Source organism: Mobula hypostoma, chromosome 4, assembly GCF_963921235.1.
Source record: "Mobula hypostoma chromosome 4, sMobHyp1.1, whole genome shotgun sequence".
Lineage (NCBI taxonomy): Eukaryota > Metazoa > Chordata > Chondrichthyes > Myliobatiformes > Myliobatidae > Mobula > Mobula hypostoma.
Window position 1 is genome coordinate 74,671,846 of NC_086100.1, and position 18,351 is coordinate 74,690,196.

At 41.5% G+C, this 18,351-nt stretch overlaps 1 protein-coding gene across 1 annotated transcript in view; it reads right to left on the minus strand.

Annotated features, from left to right (window-relative positions):
* LOC134345407 (SH2/SH3 adapter protein NCK1-like) overlaps nucleotides 1-15,178 on the minus strand; it is a 228,892-nt gene extending 213,714 nt beyond the window's left edge. Inside the window, exon 1 of the mRNA XM_063046026.1 lies at nucleotides 15,006-15,178. The gene's annotated coding sequence lies outside the window, so the exon portion shown is untranslated. The remainder of the gene's footprint in view (nucleotides 1-15,005) is intronic.
* Nucleotides 15,179-18,351: the final 3,173 nt, after the last annotated feature.

Here is an 18,351-nt window from a genome sequence, read left to right on the forward strand (position 1 = left end):
TATTACTCAAATCCTTCATATACACGAGTAAAAATCTTTACGTTACCTCTCCGTCTAAATGTGCAATGTGCAATTTATAGTAATATACAATAGGACAGTCAATACAACATAAAAAACAGTTGTGTTAGCATGAGTTAAGCAGTCCAATGGCCTGGTGGGAGAAGCTGTCCCAGAGCCTGTTGGTCCTGGCTTTTATGCTGCGGTACCGTTTCCCGGATGGTAGCAGCTGGAACAGTTTGTGGTTGCGATGTCTCGGGTCCCCAGTGATCGTCCAGGTTCTTTTTTACATATGTCTCTGTAAATGTCCTGAATAGTTGGAAGTTCACATCTACAGATGTGCTGGGCTGCCCACTCCACTCTCTGCAGAGTCCTGCGACTTGAGGGAAATACAGTTCCCATACCAGGCAGTGATGCAGCCAGTCAAGGTGCTCTCAATTCTGCCCTTATAGAAAGTTCTTAAAATTTCAGGGCCCACACCAAACTTCTTCAACTGTCTGAGGTGAAAGAGACACTGTTGGGCCTTTTTTAACCACACAGCCAGTATGCACAAACCACATGAGATCCTCTATGTTTATGCTGAGGAACTTAAAGCTCTTCACCCTCTCATCCCCAGACACATTGATATCAGGAGTGACTAGCCTGTCTCCATTCCTCCTGTAGTCAACCAGCTCCTTTGTTTTGCGACATTGAGGGAGGGATTGTTTTCTTGACCCATTGTGTCAGGGTGATGACTTCTTCTCTGCAGGCTCCCTCATTATTATTTGAGATTAGGCCAGTTTCATCAGCAAATTTAATTAGCAGATTGGAGCTGTGGGTGGAGGCACAGTCATGGGTATATAGAGAGTAAGGGAGGAGGCTTAGTACACAGCCCTGAGGGACACTTGTGTTGAGGGTCAGAGGGGCAGAGGTGAGGGAGCCCACTCTTACCACCTGCTGGGGTTCTGACAGGAAGTCCAGGCTTCAGCTACACAAAGCAGTGTGAGGGCCGAAGTTTCTGAGTTTCTTGTCGAGCCGGGAGGGAATTATGATGTTGAATGCTGAACTGTAGCCCAAGGACAGTATTCCCAGATAAGGTAGGGGGCGGTGTGGGTGTGCGTATATATAATATTTTATATACATATACACACATACACACACACACACATATATACTTATTATCGAGGTGAGTGTGACAGGATGCCAGTCATTCAGGCATGTCTTTTTAGGTCTAAAGCATTTGACAACTGATCCCAAATCATTTAACAGCTGATGAAGCAAGTTGAAATCTACCTACAGTTGCTATGCAGGAAAAATAACAGCCAATCTTCCAGGACATATTTCTACAGACACCATTGTAATATGTGGGGGGAGGGGGGAAAATTTACCAAATCATCAAGAAATTAGCATCCATTTCAAACAGCATAATCATCTCATTATTTAAATCCTTAATTATATTGTATTTAATCCTTTTATTAGATTTATTAATTTAATCCTTAATAATTATTATATCTCCAACACCATCACACTGAGCACGGGGGCCACCCAGGGCTGTGTGCTCAGTCCACTGCTGTTCACTCTGCTCACCCACAACTGTGCAGCAACACACAGCTCGAACCACACCATCAAGTTCGCCGATGACACGACCGTGGTGGGTCTCATCAGCAAGAACGATGAGTCAGCACACAGAGAGGAGATGCAGCGGCTAACGGACTGGTGCAGAGCCAACAACCTGTCTCTGAATGTGAACAAAACAAAAGAGATGGTTGTTGACTTCAGGAGGATACGGAACAAACACTCTCCGCTGAACATTGACAGCTCCTCCGTAGAGATCATTAAGAGCACCAAATTTCTTGGTGTTCACCTGGCGGAGAATCTCACCTGGTCCCTCAACACCAGCTCCATAGCAAAGAAAGCCCAGCAGCATCTCTACTTTCTGCGAAGGCTGAGAAAAGTCCATCCCCCAACCCCCATCCTCACATTCTGCAGAAGTTGTATTGAGATCATCCTGAGCAGCTGCATCACTGCCTGGTTTGGAAATTGCACCATCTCAGATCACAGGACCCTGCAGCGGATAGTGAGGTCAGCTGAGAAGATCATCGTGGTCTCTCTTCCCGCCATTACAGATATTTACACTACACGCTGCATCCGTAAAGCAAACAGCATTATGAAGGACTCCACACACCCCTCATACAAACTCTTCTCCCTCCTGCCATCTGGCAAAAGGCACCGAAGCATTCGGGCTCTCATGACCAGACTATGTAACAGTTTCTTCCCCCAAGCCATCAGACTCCTCAATACCCAGAACCTGGACTGACACCAACCTACTGCCCTCTACTGTGCCTATTGTCTTGTTTATTATTTATTGTAATGCCTGCACTGTTTTGTGCACTTTATGCAGTCCTGGGTAGGTCTGTAGTCTAGTGTAGTTTTTGTGATGTTTTACGTAGCTCAGTGTAGTTTTTGTATTGCTTCATGTAGCACCATGGTCCTGAAAAACATTGTCTCATTTTTACCGTGTACTGTACCAGCAGTTATGGTCGAAATGACGATTAAAAAGTGACTTGACTTGATATTTTAAACAACTGAAATGATAAGAAATGTACAGTTTTGATATTAACCTGGCTAATTATGGGCACAGATTAGTGAGGCACCTATTATTGTTTCTGTCATTTCTGTTGTAACAGTACATTCCCAGAAAGGCTTACCTTGTGCATAATTTTGCTGAGGGCTCTGGAGGGAGTAAGCTCAAAGCAAGCCTAGATTTAGGCAGCTACTGGTCAAAAAATTCTCGACTCTCAACTCTTAAACTAGCAATTTTGTGATTAAGTGCAGTCAACCCAGATGGAAAGCAAACAGTGCAGTAGTAGTTATTCTTCAGATCAAGGGCAGTATGAATAAGTTCCACCAGAGTTCTCATAGCTATCATCAGGAAGGAGGTACAGAAGCCTGAAGGCACACACTCAGTGATTCAGGAACAGCTTCTTCCCCTCTGCCACCCAATTTCTAAATGGGCATTGAACCTATGAACACTACCTCACTACTTATTTTAATTTCTGTTTTTGCACTACTTAATTTAATATACATATATACACTTACTGGAAGTCTGATTTTTCCATATTTATCATGTACTGTATTGTACCACTGAGCTAAAAAAACACATGGACTAAGATGTTCACTGTCCTGTGCTATCACCAGTGGGATCATCAGTTGATCTGCCACCTGCCTTCAGGAGTTTCAGCCCACTTATGATCAAGACTCCCTCAAGGTGGTGGGCCAGCAGTGCTAAAGCACCACCTCCCACTGGTGAGCTTAAAAACTTGGCATCTGCCTCTATCAGTCACTTCCATCCAACAGATAGTCTGCTCTTCAGGTGTCTATGCAACTACTGAAGGGTTTGCAAGATATGTATACACTATCTGACTATCTGCCCCTCTGGACATACTTGGTCCACACCCATGCTGATCCTTTCTCTGCTGCCTCAGCTACAGCCCTGCTGGTTGACTTGATCTCCCTTCTAGTGAAGCCAAGGTCATGCAGCCACTTTTGGAAAGTGAACGCAATAAACCCACGGCAGCCTACTTCGAATAGATAGCATGAGACCTTCCACCCTCTGTCTCTGCACTCTGATCTTAATTCTGCATACTTGGTTAACTTGCACTCACGGGCTTCATCGATGTTGTCTTCCCAGGGGACAGTGAGTTCACCAATAACCACATCTATACTGGTGTCAGACCATACGATTATATCTGGATGCAATGTGGTGAAAGTTTGCTCCAGGAAACTGCCTTTCCCGTCCAGGTCGGCCTTGACACACCAATCATTGGCTGAAGAAAGTATGCTTGATTGTGAGCCTGCGCTGTACACCCTTGACTTGGAGCCTTCTTTCACAAACAATATGCGATGTCCTGTGCAACATGAGGCATGAGATAAGTTGAGCTGCAGTACTCTCTGCTCAACTGTTTCTGTTACAACTTTGAGAATGTTGTTATGTCTCCAAGTGTACATGCTGCTGGAAAGATTGACTCTGCATGCACTCAAAATATGTTGAAGTGTTCCCTTCTCACCACAAGCAGCACACCTGTCCGTCTCATCTTCATACCAGGTGCCGAGGTTGGCAGGTGTTGGGAGCAGATCGTACACTGCTCTGTATAGAAAAGAAATGTGGAGCGGTTCCATCTGCCACAGAACGTTCCAAGATAGAAAGTTCCAAGCCAGAAAGTTAACAAGTTTCACGACATATGCCAGTGAAATTAAACCCGATTGTGAATTGATGCTTTTTTCAACTTATTGATCAGGATATGATTTTCAAATTAATGTGTTATGTACAGAGCATTGGAGCAAATAATAAGTCATAACCTACCAGAAAATCTGCTAAGACCGTAAGAAAAAGGAGCAGAATTAGACCATTCGACTTATCAAGTCTGCTCCTCCATTTGATCATGACTTGTTTATTTTCTTCTCAATGCCATCCTCCTGCTTTCTCCCCATAATTTGACATCCTTACTAATCAAGAACCTATCAACCTCCACTTTAAATATACACAATGACTTAGCCTCCACAGCCATCTGCGGCAATGAATTCCATAGATTTGCCACCCTCTGGTAAAAGTCCTCATCTCGGTTGTAAAGGGACATCCTTCTATTCTGAGACTGTGCCCATGGTGATAAACCCTCCCACTGTTGGAAACATCCTTCATGTGTCCACTTTATCCAGGCCTTTCAATATACCATAGGTTTTAATGAGCCTCCACCCCCCACCCCGTCTTTTCAAACTCCAGCGAGAACAGGTGTGGAGCAATTAAACACTCTTCATACATTAACCATCTCATTCCAGGAATCATTCTTGTAAACCTCCTCCAGACCCTCTCTGCAAGCTCCCTGCTTTCCCAACATCATCTGCCCCTCCACCTATCCTTGTATCATTCACAAACTTGGCCACAAAGCTATCAATTCCATCATCCAGATCATTGACAGAGGAAGTGAAAAGTAGCAAACCCAACACTGACCACTGCAGAATATCAATCACTGGGAGCCTACCAGGAAAAAAAAGTCTGTATTGCTATACTTTGCCTTCTGCCAGTCAACCAATCTTCTATCCATGCTAGTATCATTCCTGCAGTACCAAAAATCTCATCTTGTTTAGCAACCCCATGTGCGATACCTTGTCAAAGACCTTCTGAAATTCCACATAAACAACATCCACCGAGTCTCCTTTATCTATCCTACCTGTTATTTCCTCAAAGAATTCCAACAGATTTGTCAGGCAAGATTTCCCCTTAAAGAAAACCATACTGACTTTGGCCTATTTTATCGTGTACCCCAAAACGTCATCCTTAATAGTGGGCTCCAACATGTTGCCAACCACTGAAGTCAAGCTAACTGGCCTACAATTTCATGTCTTTTGCTGCCCTCACTTCTTAAAGAGTGGAGCGACATTTGCCATTTTCCAGTCCTCTGGAACCATTCTAGAATCTAGTGATTTCTGTAATATCACTACTAATGTCTCCACAATCCCTTAAACTACCTCCTTCAGAAACTTAGGAGTGCAGTTCATCTCGTTCAGGTGATTTATCTACCTTCAGACCTTTCAGCTTCCCAAATATCTTCCCCTCAACAATGGTGACTACATTCATTTCTGTCCCTGACACTTGAACTTCTGGCATACTGCCAGCTTCTTCCACAATGAAGACTGACAAAATACTAGAGTTCATCTGCCATTTCTTAGTTCCCCATTTCTCTCTCTCCAGCATCATTTCCCAGCAGTCCAATATCCACTCTTACCCCTCTTTTATTCTTTGTATACTATTGGTTAGCTTAACTTTGTATTTCATCTTTCTTTTCCATATTGTTTTAAGTTGCCTTCTGTGCTTTTTTTTAAAAAAAAGCTTCCCAATCATCCAGCTATCCACTTTTTTTTTGGCTATACTGTATGCCCTGGCTTTCATTTTTGTGTTTTCTCGAACTTCCCTTGTCTGCCACCATTGCCTCATCCTTTCTTTAGAATATTTCTTCTCTCTGAGATCCTGCAATGTTGGAATTACTCCCAGAAACTCTAGCCATTGTTGCTCTAACGTCCTCCCTGTTACTTACTTTTACCTTTTTTCTTCTTACTTTTTAACTTAAGTTATTTTTTGTTTTTTTTTCCCCACGGTAACACGTCGAAGCTGCACCCTCTCTAACATGCTGGTAGAGTGTTTTATTTGGGTTTTTAGCACTGGAAATAGTTACATCCCGACACGTGGGACAGAAGCATGGTCGCATTGTTCATTCCAGGGACCAGCTGCTTGCGCTAATGCCGGCCGGTTTAGCGAGCAGAGCGGTGGACACCCTTGCTGAAATCTGGAGGATAACACACAAGAGGATGCAGAGGGGGATCACAAAGTCAAGGAAAGAAGACTGGGTCGAGACAACAGAGAGGAGTTCGGCGGATAATAAAATGGACGAGTTCACGGCGCTAGCCAGGCGTCAGAGAACATTTCGGGAGTGCAATGTTAAGTGTTTCACCGGAACAGGGCTGCACGAGGACATACCCGATCAAAACTTCTCCATAGACGGCTTCCAGACCGTTCCGGCTAACTGGAAGTGCACTGAGAGCGGTAAGCATAAAGGAGTTGGGTGCTTACTGTTCTGGTTAACAACAGATGGTGCAATCCGGGTCATATTACGGGTCGGGTCGAGGAACGTGTTTGTAGACCGGATATTGAACTTTTTACTGTTGGACTTCAGCCACATTTCACCGAGATACAACACTGGGAGGTTGTTCCTGCCTGTGGCCATCAAACTTGCAGCTCCTCCCATGGAGGGTCAGACACCCTGAGCCAATAGACTGGTCCTGGACTTTTTTCCATGTGGCATAATTTGCATTTTGTGGTTTGATTGTTTGTGGTTTTTGTATTGCTATATTTATGCTCTATTCTTGGTTGGTGCGGCTGTAACGAAACCTAATTTCCCTCAGGATCAATAAAGTATATCTATCTATCTATTCAAGTCCCCTTCTAAAGAACTTTGATCAGCTCCTCTTGTGCCTTTGTAGTTACCTTTACTTAACTGTGATACTGATACATCTGATTTTAGCTTCTCACTGTCAAATTGCACGGTGAATTCTGTCATGTTAAGGTCGCCGGCCCCTAAGGATTCCTTTACCTTAAGCTCCCTAGTCAAATACATTTCATTACACAACACCAAGTCCAGAATTGCCTCAACAACAAGCTGCTCTAAAAAGCCAGTTCAGGCATTCCACAAATTCCTTCTCTTAGGATCCAGTACCAACCAAAATACCTGCATATTGAAATCCCCCGGGCCATCACTGCACTGCTCTTTTTACATACTTTTTCTATACCCTGTTGTAATTTGCACACCACACCTTGGCTACTATTTGGTGGTTTGCATGCAACTCCAATCAGAGTCTTTATCCCTGCAGCTTCTGAACTCTATCCACAAGGTTTCAACATTTTCTGATCCACTATCATTTTAAGGACTTAATATCATTGTTTTTTCCAAAACTATCCATCCCCTCTGCCCACTTGCCTGTCTTTCCCATAGAATGTGTATACTTTATATTTAGCTCCCAGCTCTGATCTTCTTTCGACCACAACTGACATCCACATCATGCGTGCCAATTTCTTGCTGTGCAATAAGCTCATGTACCTTTATTTTTATACTGCGGGCTTTCAGATACAAGACCTTCAGTTCTGCACTCATCACCCTTCTCAATTTTGTCTTCATGTTGCCTGAAGTTAAATTCTCAGCCTGTTCTGTACTTTGTTATATTCTTTATTCTGGAGACTTCAGTAACCTCTCTACCCTCCTTCACCTCTTTCCCCACCTTTAACTTCATCCATATGCTTCTGAACTGTAGAATACCCCACCCCCCATCACCACCATTTAGTTTAAAGATTTATCCACAATCTTGGTTATGTTATTCACCGGGATCATGGTCTCAACATGGTTTAGGTGGAACCCATCCCATTGGAACGGCTCCCTCCTTCCCCAATACCAGTGCCATTGTCAAGAATGTATGCCCATGGACTGCAGTAACTAGATCCTTCCCCTCCACTCCAAATACCTCTGCAGTTGAGATACATGAACTGAGGCAATACAACCTCCAAGACTCTCGATCCTTGGGACAGAATTGTGTCTATTCCCTGACTATGCTATCCCAATTACAACTACATTTTTCTCCTCTTCTCTCCCCCCCCCCAACTCTTCTTGAAGGGCTTCCTTAACCATAGAGCCACAGTTCTGTTGCTTATCCTTCCTACAGCCCTCACTCTCATCCTCACAGGGAGCAACTATCTCAAACTCAAGAGCTTATGCTCCTCCAACACTTCCTCTTGGTTCCTCCTACCTGCATCACTCAGGCACACCTTCCTAACCATGACCACAGACAAAATTTGAAGTAGTTATTCTCATGGTTGCACCCTGACTCACCACACCCAGGTAACTCTCACCCTCCATGATACATCATAGTGTTAGAAAATCACATCCCAGGTCACCAACTTTGAACCAGAGTTCCCCAAGCTGCCAATACTTTCTGCAGATGTGGCCACCAGAAAGCACAACAGGTCCATCAGCTCCCACATTATGCAGCTACAACACATTACCTAATAATTAGTTGTAATTTGGAGTCTTTTTAATTTTAACTGCTATAACTATGGAAGGAAGGATCGAGTAAACAGATAAGCTGCAAATAAGACTGAAACATACCTTTTAATAAGAGATGACATCACAATACAAACTAAATTGCACCATTTTTAATGGGAGCAAGAACAGTAAGCACTGGGGGAAAGGTACACCAAACTCTGAAAATAACCAGAGACAAAGGGCTGTTTCTAAAAATGATGGAGTCCATGGATAAAGGCATACAGTATTAAAGCCAAGTATTTTCATAAACTACCAGTTTGACTGTGTTCCACCCTAACAAAAAGAACACAAACAGACAAGAAGATACCACAGAAAAATAACTTACTATGTGGGTTAACTACAGCCAAGAATAGAGGTACAGAGGACAATTGATGAAAGTGCTTACAATGACAAGTAGTTACACTGTAGAGGTGAAACATTTCCCATGATAGTTGATAATCAGAGTTAACAAATTAAGGTTTAAAAAAAAATCAATAAATACTCAGATGAGAGGTTCAGAAGGCTGTGGACCAAACACAAAACAAGTATCTAGCTCGCTGGGCAACAGTCAATATGGACATGCTGATTTGAAAGGCCCATGTCCATGTTATATGACTAAGACTCTGAACAATTGCACCTGAACAACAAAACGCATTACAATTTTAAAAATACACAGCCTGGAATATGGTCTTTGAAGAAATGCTGAGAGTACCCACAAAGTAGCAGCTTAAAAACTAACATGAGCAAACTTGAAGGACAAAATATCTAGAAAGAGTAAATATGGAAACAATTGCATGGCTTTACAGAAGAAACCACAAAACATGAGAAGCAGCCCATTCATATGCAGTTCTACGGTTCTGTAATATGCACTTAGGTTCAGGCTTTCCTCATGAAAAAATATGACCACATTTCAGTGCACCAATTAATTCTAGCTGACACCTGTAGGGACTACAGCAAAATGTACGCTTGCAGGAAAAAAAATGCACAATATCATTGCACATGTGTATTTTAAACAAGATAAAAATGAAGCTTTTACAAGCCATCTCTTTTTATGTTGAGTAAAAATCCAAAAAAATGAATGAAGTACAAGCATTATTCTTCTTTTGGTTTTTCTTATGAATCTCAAAACCAATCACACCTAATTACAAAGAGAAACAAAACTGCAGATGCCACAAACCAAAATAAAAACAGAAAATTTGTAAGTTTAAAAGGTTGGAATGCATTTGAGAAAAGAGGAAAAATGATTTAACATTTCAGGTTAAAGACCTGAGATAGTTAATTTGAAAGATCAAATAAATGAGTTAAATATATTCAAACAGTTAAAATGTAATAAACATATCCTGCAATTCAGGATGCAATTACACAAGGAAATCACTACATCAAATAGGAGAGCAGAGTTTATTAGAAAGCAATCTGGGGGTTAAAAACAAGCACACAACTTAAGCATACAGGTAATAACTGTTCAAAAACAATACAGCAGCTGAAAAACTTTATTCCAGTAAATAAAGAACCCTCTGAAATTTTTGGATGATATGAAGTATCAAACCAAATAGCAAGTTTTTTTAAACTACTGATTTCTTGATAGGAATAAAGCTGACTTGGATTAAAAACTGAAGTTCCTGCAGTACATGATCAAGACCACCTCGAGACCAAACATCCTCTTGGTCTCAGAGGCAGCAAAATACATCATCCTGCTGGAGCTGACAATGCCATGGGAGGAGCATCTGGAAGGGGCCCATGAGAGGAAGCTTGCCAGATATGAACAAGCAACTGTCAGAGGCAGGGAAGAAAGGCAAAGCGCATGCCTGCAGAAATGGGCTACCGGGGCTTCACCTGCAGTCTTTATGGGGCCCTCAGCCCAATGGATGTTGCTGGTACAAGGAGGCAGACCACCATCAGCAACATCACTGACCCACTCAAGGTGGGTCTGCATGAAGACAGCAAGTCCATGGGGATCTACACCACATGCTACCTGAGCACCAGTCATGGCTTGATCAACCAGGGCTACGTCGCCTGGGTGAGGGCATCTGATGTTAAAAGACCCGAAACATCCACTGACCGCAGGTTGCATCCCTGATTGGTTCAGAGCATCATCAGATCTATTCTTAAAAACAACAACTTGCAAGGAAAGACAGAGAAGGTCTGAATGGTCTAAAGAGAGAAGGTGTTAAGGCAAATTCAAAATGTATTAAATACACTAAAGCACATGAATGGTTTAAATAAACCAGAGTGAACTTAGTCATTCTCTCAGAGGATTGTCAAATGGCAGAAGATATTTTAAAATGTCACATATAAAGCAAGTGCATCCAAAAATATTTACTGAAGAGAATTTTGAACAGATGAATCCTCAGATAGATGGGCACAGGTTGGATGGACAAAGACAACCGAACGTGCACCATAACAGGACAGAATGCATTTCAGATTCTGGGAAGCTGCAGAAGCCCTGGAAATTAAATTCAGACTTTAAAACTTTCATTATATACCAAGGCCACAAAAGTGGTCTTAAAGACACTGGAATAAATGGGCTACTTTTGGGTTCAAGCTTTCAAAGAAATTAGTACTAAAATGGCCTGTCCTCTCAATTCATGGCAATAATTTGGTTATCAGGATCATAAGTGATATGTTTGAGTGGCTGTGTGGAACGAGCTTCCAGCAGAAGTGATTGAGGTAGGTTCGATGTTGTCATTTAAAGTTAAATTGGATAGATATATGGGCAGGAAGGGAATGGAGGGTTATGAACCGAGTGTAGGTCTGTGGAACTAGGTGACAATAGGAGTTCGGCATGGACTAGAAGGGCCAAGATGGCCTGTTTCCATGCTGTAATTGTTATATGGTTATATGGTTTTATATGGTTTGCTTCCTTGCAATAACAAGGAATTTGACTATGTATGCTGAGAGGAGGAGAAAATCAGGTTAAATTAACAGCAGAGGACAAGCAAAGACGGAACAAATTACAGAAATGAAAATAGGTCTCCCATTTTAGTAGAGAAATTAGAACAAGAGTATTTTAAAAATGTTGAGAAACTGCAAGACATTGGCAATGAGAAAGGGCCAAGTGCTCTTATAAAGTACCAGTAAAAGTACCACATGCAAGTGGGAAGGCAAGTAGGACCTTGACCTGCATTGCAGAGGGATTTGTACAGAAGAGTGACATCTTACTCCAACTATACGGGACCTCAATGAGATTGTAGTTAAACTATTGACATAGGTCTGGCAGTAAGCGAGGATATACCTGCAGTAGAAGGAATGCGGTGCGAATCCACCAGTTTAATTCCTCGTAGCAGAGGTAAATTGCAGAAGATCAGATTAGATAGACAGACTGAATGCCTACATCAGAATTTAGAAAAATCCAAATCTTAGCATTGAACCATGTAAAATTTATCAGGGTAAATGAAGAGTTGATGTCTTCCTTGGTTGAAACACCTTAAACCAAGACTGTCAGAAATAGATAACAACCATCCAGGACAAGAAATTTCTTCACACAGAGCAGAGAAACTTTGAAATTCTCTACCCAATGTAGCTGTAGAAACTCAGCTGCTGAGAATATTCAGAACATAGATGAAAAATTTTGTAAGTATTAAAGGCATTAAGGGAGATGGAACTAGTCCAGGATAGTCACAGGGAGGAAAAGTATCGGTAACAATTACATTCAATGGTGGAGTAAGTTTGAGAGCCAAATGACTTCCGTAGATTCTGCTTACGTTCTTATGTCAATTACAGGCCAGTTAACCTAACAGCCGAAGACAAAATTGAAAATCTAAGATAGTTACTAAATTTCTTACTATAGAAAGAATAATTCGTAGCCACCAGAAAAGATTTCCAAACAAACGTCAGATTTATTTTCAGGAACCATGCTAAATGAGGAAATTGTAATGAATACAATTTAGCTGAACTTCAGAAATGCCTCTGACAAGCAACATCGACTTTTATAGATTACGGCTATGAACTGTAAATATTGAAAATGGGATTCAGAGTCCCTCCATGGAGTAGAAAGCAAGGAATGGTTTGAAATGATAAGCAGTGTTCTTTGGTCAAGAGTCATTGCTGCTCATTTTGTATATTGATACCTTTCAATAGGTACATTTAATGTCAGAGAAATGTATAAAACATACATCTTGAAATTATTTTTCTTCGCAGACATCCACGAAAACAGGAGTATCTCAAAGGATGAATGACAGTAAAAACATTAGAACCCAAAGACCCCCCAACTCCCCCTCCCACACACAAGCAGCAGCAAGGCAACGACCCTCCCCCACCAGCAAAATAGCATCAGCACCCTCCACCGAGCACTCAAAAATACAGCAAAGCATCAATAAAGACACAGGCTTGCAGTACCCCAAAAAACTGCTCATTCAGCCCACAATTCAACATACTACAGGCTCTCTCTCAGCCTCTACGCAAATCAAAAATCTGATTAATAAAACATGTAAATATCAAAAACCAATTAAAATCCAAAGCAATGAGAAATGCTAAAACTTGCAGCAAGCATTTTAATGTCATTTATTTGCTACATATAGGTATTAAAAGATATGAAGGGAACAACCCCTAGTTCCGTAAAACGGCAATAAAATATGGGCACAGTTTCAGACATACAGCATTCCCACACAGGCTGAAGCTACCTGAAATCAATGTTTATCTCAGTAAAAACCAGAACGTAACTAAAACCCTGTATCAAGTGTCAGAAGCTGCCTTGGTGTATTAAAAAGTAATCAACTTAAGGAGGTCAGTGAAGATTTTTTTTAAATAGAAGTGTTTCAATGGAATTGTGTTGAGCTAAATACAGCACTTAGCTTGAGAGAGGAACAGTCAACATTCTGATGAAGGGCTGCAGACCAGAAATATTGATGACAGCATTTCCCTTTCCACAAATGCTGCCTGATCTGAGTTACCAGCATTTTCGGTGTTTATGTCACATTTCCCATACCTACTTTTGTTTATATTTTCTAAACCGCAGAAACAATGCAGGCGCATGAATACAGTATAAAATGGGGACAAAATGCAGAAGAGGTACATGGAAGCTGGTTCCAGTAGGAGCTGGAATAAAAATTCAAGACTGATGCAGGGCGGGGACCTGAACAGGAGCAACAGAGTTGAGAGATGGTGGAATTCACTTTCACGGTTTGGTGGTTGCAACAGAAACTATGCAAATGTTAATGGCAAAATGGGGAGGCGGGGTGAAGGGGGGAGGGAATAAGTGAAATTATTCACAAAGAGGATGGCAAATTGCGAGTTAGTTATCTTGCCTACATGTGTGAAAAATGCCTGCAATTAGCTGGTTGAACAATCCATTTGCCTGGGAGCGACTATTGTGATTTATTTTCCAAATTTGGCAAGTAATGGCATAAAGATGTGAATGACCATTTCACAGAAGCAGAATATCTACTAGTGTACATAACAAGGGAGCACTTATATTAACTTCACAATCCCGTTAAAACGATGAGAAAAGGCAAAAAAACTGAAGGACCAGATTTTAGATGACTGCTCGCGTGATTTCCTAACGCTGCTACACGTTTTAAAAGGGCTGAAATGTCGTTCTACCATGTTTCCTACTTTAAAATCATATTGGAAAGTTGGAGATCTCGCCTGGTAGAGCATACTGTTTAACAGTAGAATTCACTGGTGGTAATGAAGCAAACAGGCGTTCTAAGTTGCCTGCTCGCGAACTGGAGCCAATGAGAAAAGATGAGACACCACAAAACTTCAGACTTAATTCTGACCGTTCCTCCCCTGAAATAAAGGGAGCGAGTAAACAAGCTTGAAATATTTTTTGTTATACTGTATCGCCTTAATGGGGGGGGGGGCAAACACATTTTGACAAGATCGGTCTCATTCAATTATATTCAAGAGGCCCCCCCCCCCCCCACGTTTTCGATGCATTTACAGGCGATGATCCAGTTCTTCCATCCAGAAGTGTGGGCTGCTAATTCACGTTCTGGAAGAGGAAAATTTCCGACACGAAAGCAATGAGGAGAGAAGAAAAGGCTCGGGTTAAATGTGAACTAGTAGGGGTAACAGTTCAAGAGTTGGTTGAATTGTTCTGAACGCTGAAGACAACCTGCTGAGATGTGGTATTCAGTAGTTAAGCAGCAAGATAAGAGTTAGGAAAATAAGTTTTAGCTCTCGGCATTACTATTCACTGTTTGTAACTGTTATTCTCTCTCCAAATGTTGGAGAATTCAGGCGTCGGTACGTTAAAAGGACGTGGTCGTTCAGTCACCCCACAACCAAAATCCTAACCCTGCGTGACCTTGCTCCACAATCAGAAGTTCCAGCCACCTATCCGAGGCTACCGACCACATACTATACTGGTAGCGGTGACCAACGGCAGCGATTGTTCTTCTCTACCATTAGTGACCACTACTTTCTCCATAGCAAATAGAGTCGAGCAAAAAAAAAAGGACTTGCCTGAACAATAAACAGCACTCTTGAAAATTTGGTGCCAAAATCAATAAGATAATATCCACCGGAGCTTTAAAAATCCAACAACAAAGTGATCCCTTTTCCCTCTTTCCAATTAAACTCTCCTTGCACCACCCCGAGACCTGCGAAAGTCTCAATGCGCATGAGAGCTTTCACGACCGCGAGTTTTACTTGAGGAAGTTCCGCCTTTACACGTTTTTATTGGGTGACATTGTCGTCCTTCTCTCCTCTTGTTGGTTAAACTTCCTGCCAATCAAAGACTTATCTCTTCAACGCTGGACTTCAGATTGCCACAATTGTAACAAAGTGCTGGCTTCCTTGGCTATGCGTCTGACATCATCTGCAGGCTGAGTTTTCCTCGCTCGCTTTGCAAGGAACCGCGTCAGATGAAGGTGCACAATTGTCTCTGATTATTTTCTCGTTTATTTTTTTTGGATCCTTTTAGGCTAAGCGAGGAAAGTTCTAACTTTGTAGTGACGTCATTGAGATAGTCATCCGCAATCGCGGAGGCAAAAAAAAGAGAAAATACAGTCCGTAAAATTGCCCACTAACGTTGTTACAGAAAAGAGGAAAATCATCATTTCTTCGTGCAATGGACTGTGAAGAAGTTCCGTTTACGAATAGCATTTGTTCTGTTTTCCGATTGGGGAGTGAGGGAGGAGCGCATTTTTCTTTGTTATGTACTTTAAAGAACATTATAACGCAACGTTTATGCTAAATATGTACTTGACTGATAATAAATTTGCTTTGTTTTCGAAATTAATCTACAATCAAATACCGTACTTTAGAAAACAACAATTTTGTCTTAACTTTTACATAGTCCCGACACAACACACTAAAGGATTCAAAATCATTGTTTTGGTGTATGTATAATCACGGTGTTGATACGAGAATGGGTCACTCTATGGTCAAACGGCAGATGAAATGACTTTGTACCTGGGCCATTACGCTTCTTCCTGACTACCCGGTACTATAATTATTTCAGGAACAATGTTTTTCTTTGTAATCGATGATCAACATACTCCCATTTTAACCGACGTTGCCATCATCTTAATATTTCTTCCATTGAGAGATGACGTTATCATCTGTTGATCTGGACCCTGAAGTCAGTAATACAGCTGTCAAAACGCAAGGAAGGTTACATTTTTTTATATTTTCTTGCGAATTAAGCCATGTTGTATCATTCGTATGTCAAATGAGGAATCACATAATGATTTTTAGTTCAGGTAACAACAAAGGTAACATACCACTCTGGACAAAATGAGGCAAAAAGATAATAATGGCAAATGAATGTCGTTGATGTGCAGATGTATCAATGCAGATTGAAAAGGCACAAGCGGATCTGTATACACGATCATCTCCGGTCACCTTGTTTGGTGGACGAATGAATGCAACCGCTGGCTGTTTCCTGTCCTTCCGCTCACGCGTACATGTGGCAAAATTTCTATCTCGCCTCCAGGGGATTCTTCCGAACGACACTGCGGCTTCCCTCTTAATCAGAAGATGTGCGCATTCATTTAAATTCCTGGACATCTGAGAGAACGATTCACAAAGCACATCGTCTGAAGTGCACGGGGTTCATTAATGTCTAATTTGCTCGCAGAAAATTGCCGACAACATTTCGCTGTTTGCAATCTAATGCTATACTTCGGGCGTGTTCATTTGGGAAGGTGTGCTGTACGGTATCATGTGTGGGCAATCAATGTTTTCATACATGTGGACACCATGAAGCAGACGGCTGTTTCTTTTTAAACTCGCGTTTGTACGCATCATTAATGCACGTGGGAAAAGACCTTCCGCAGATGATGAAAAAACGTAGGACAATAAAGACCACAATATAATATGACAGATAATAATGACAGAGAAGGGCATACGAATAAAAGTGATCACGACTGCAGATTGCAGAAAATTTGCCTTTTGAAGAGCTGAGAATAAAATTTGGAAAAACTCAAGAGAGAAAACGGGAAATGAAAAACAATTTCAAATGCTGGAAATCTGCGGGGGGTTACGCAAGAGTCACTCAGTAGGTCAGGCATCATCTGCGAAAAGAGAAACAAGAATTATCGTTTCAGGTTGACGAATGGCGCTCAATTTGATGAATATTTTACGCGTTTTTGTTTTGATGTTCTATGTTTATTTTTCTTGAATAGTGAAAGTTACCTTCTACTTTTAAAAATTGTATTGATAGGTTGCATCAACGATGCGTACAAACGCAGGTTACAAAGCAGCGGTGTGCTGTATGAAAACTGAGGGAACACATATGCTACCGGACAGCACATGTGCTAACGGTGGAAATTAAGTAATGTGTAGACGATTAAGGAAATGAGCAATCTGAAAAGCTTTGACTACTCTGGAATTAGTTGTCCTAATAGAATTGATAAAAATGAAAAGGAATCGAGTTTCTACCGTTAATAAGGACTTTCTCTAAGCCAGTTTATAAAACCCAACCGGGGAATTCACAACTGGAAGTTATTATATATTTAGAGCTACGACGCGGAATAGGCCCTTCAAGGCGCGCTGCCCAGCAACCCCAGTCAACTCCGTTTTAACCCTCGCCTAATCGCGGGGCAAATTGCAATGACCAATTAAGCTGTGTCTGGACTGTGGGAGGAAACCGGAGCACCCGGAGAAAACGCACGTAATGAGCTTATACTGACTGGTAATCACCTACTTACAACAATTCTACATTAGTCCCTTCGATTTATTGCTGTGTTATATATATTCTATTGCCGTTATCTGACATCAATTACTCAGTATTGAACTGATACTAAATACAACATGCCCAAAATAATTTTATAACGGTCAAATAAAAGATAGTGTAGTCGTTCCGATTTATAATTTGCGTAATGTATAAGGACTTATCCTAGCTGAGACCTAAGTTAGCAGCGCTATTGTCTAACTGCTGTCACTTATAATTAACGTATGTCGTCGACTGACTAGTAAATCAGTGCACGGGTCCATCATATATGCCCTGGTGGTCTGGTTCGAAAAGATGGCATGGTTAATTGGTTCTGACAAGCTCAGCTGGGGACGGTACATCTTTTTGACGAGTTTCTCACTGGATGAAAACGACTTTACAAAGCCACGTGTAACATTAGCAACGATACTGAACAAATGCCCACGCAATACTTAGGAAGCAGATGAAGATTGAGGAGTATTGAAATGAAACTGAGAACTGAAAGTAGGCCTAACATTCTACAAACGAATACTTTGAGTTAAAGCTATTTTTGGCACGTACGTTCTTCAATGCAAAGCACTAAAAATATCGGAAAGTAATACAATAAACATTTAAAAACCATGAATCTAACATCATAAAATCACGCGGAGGGCG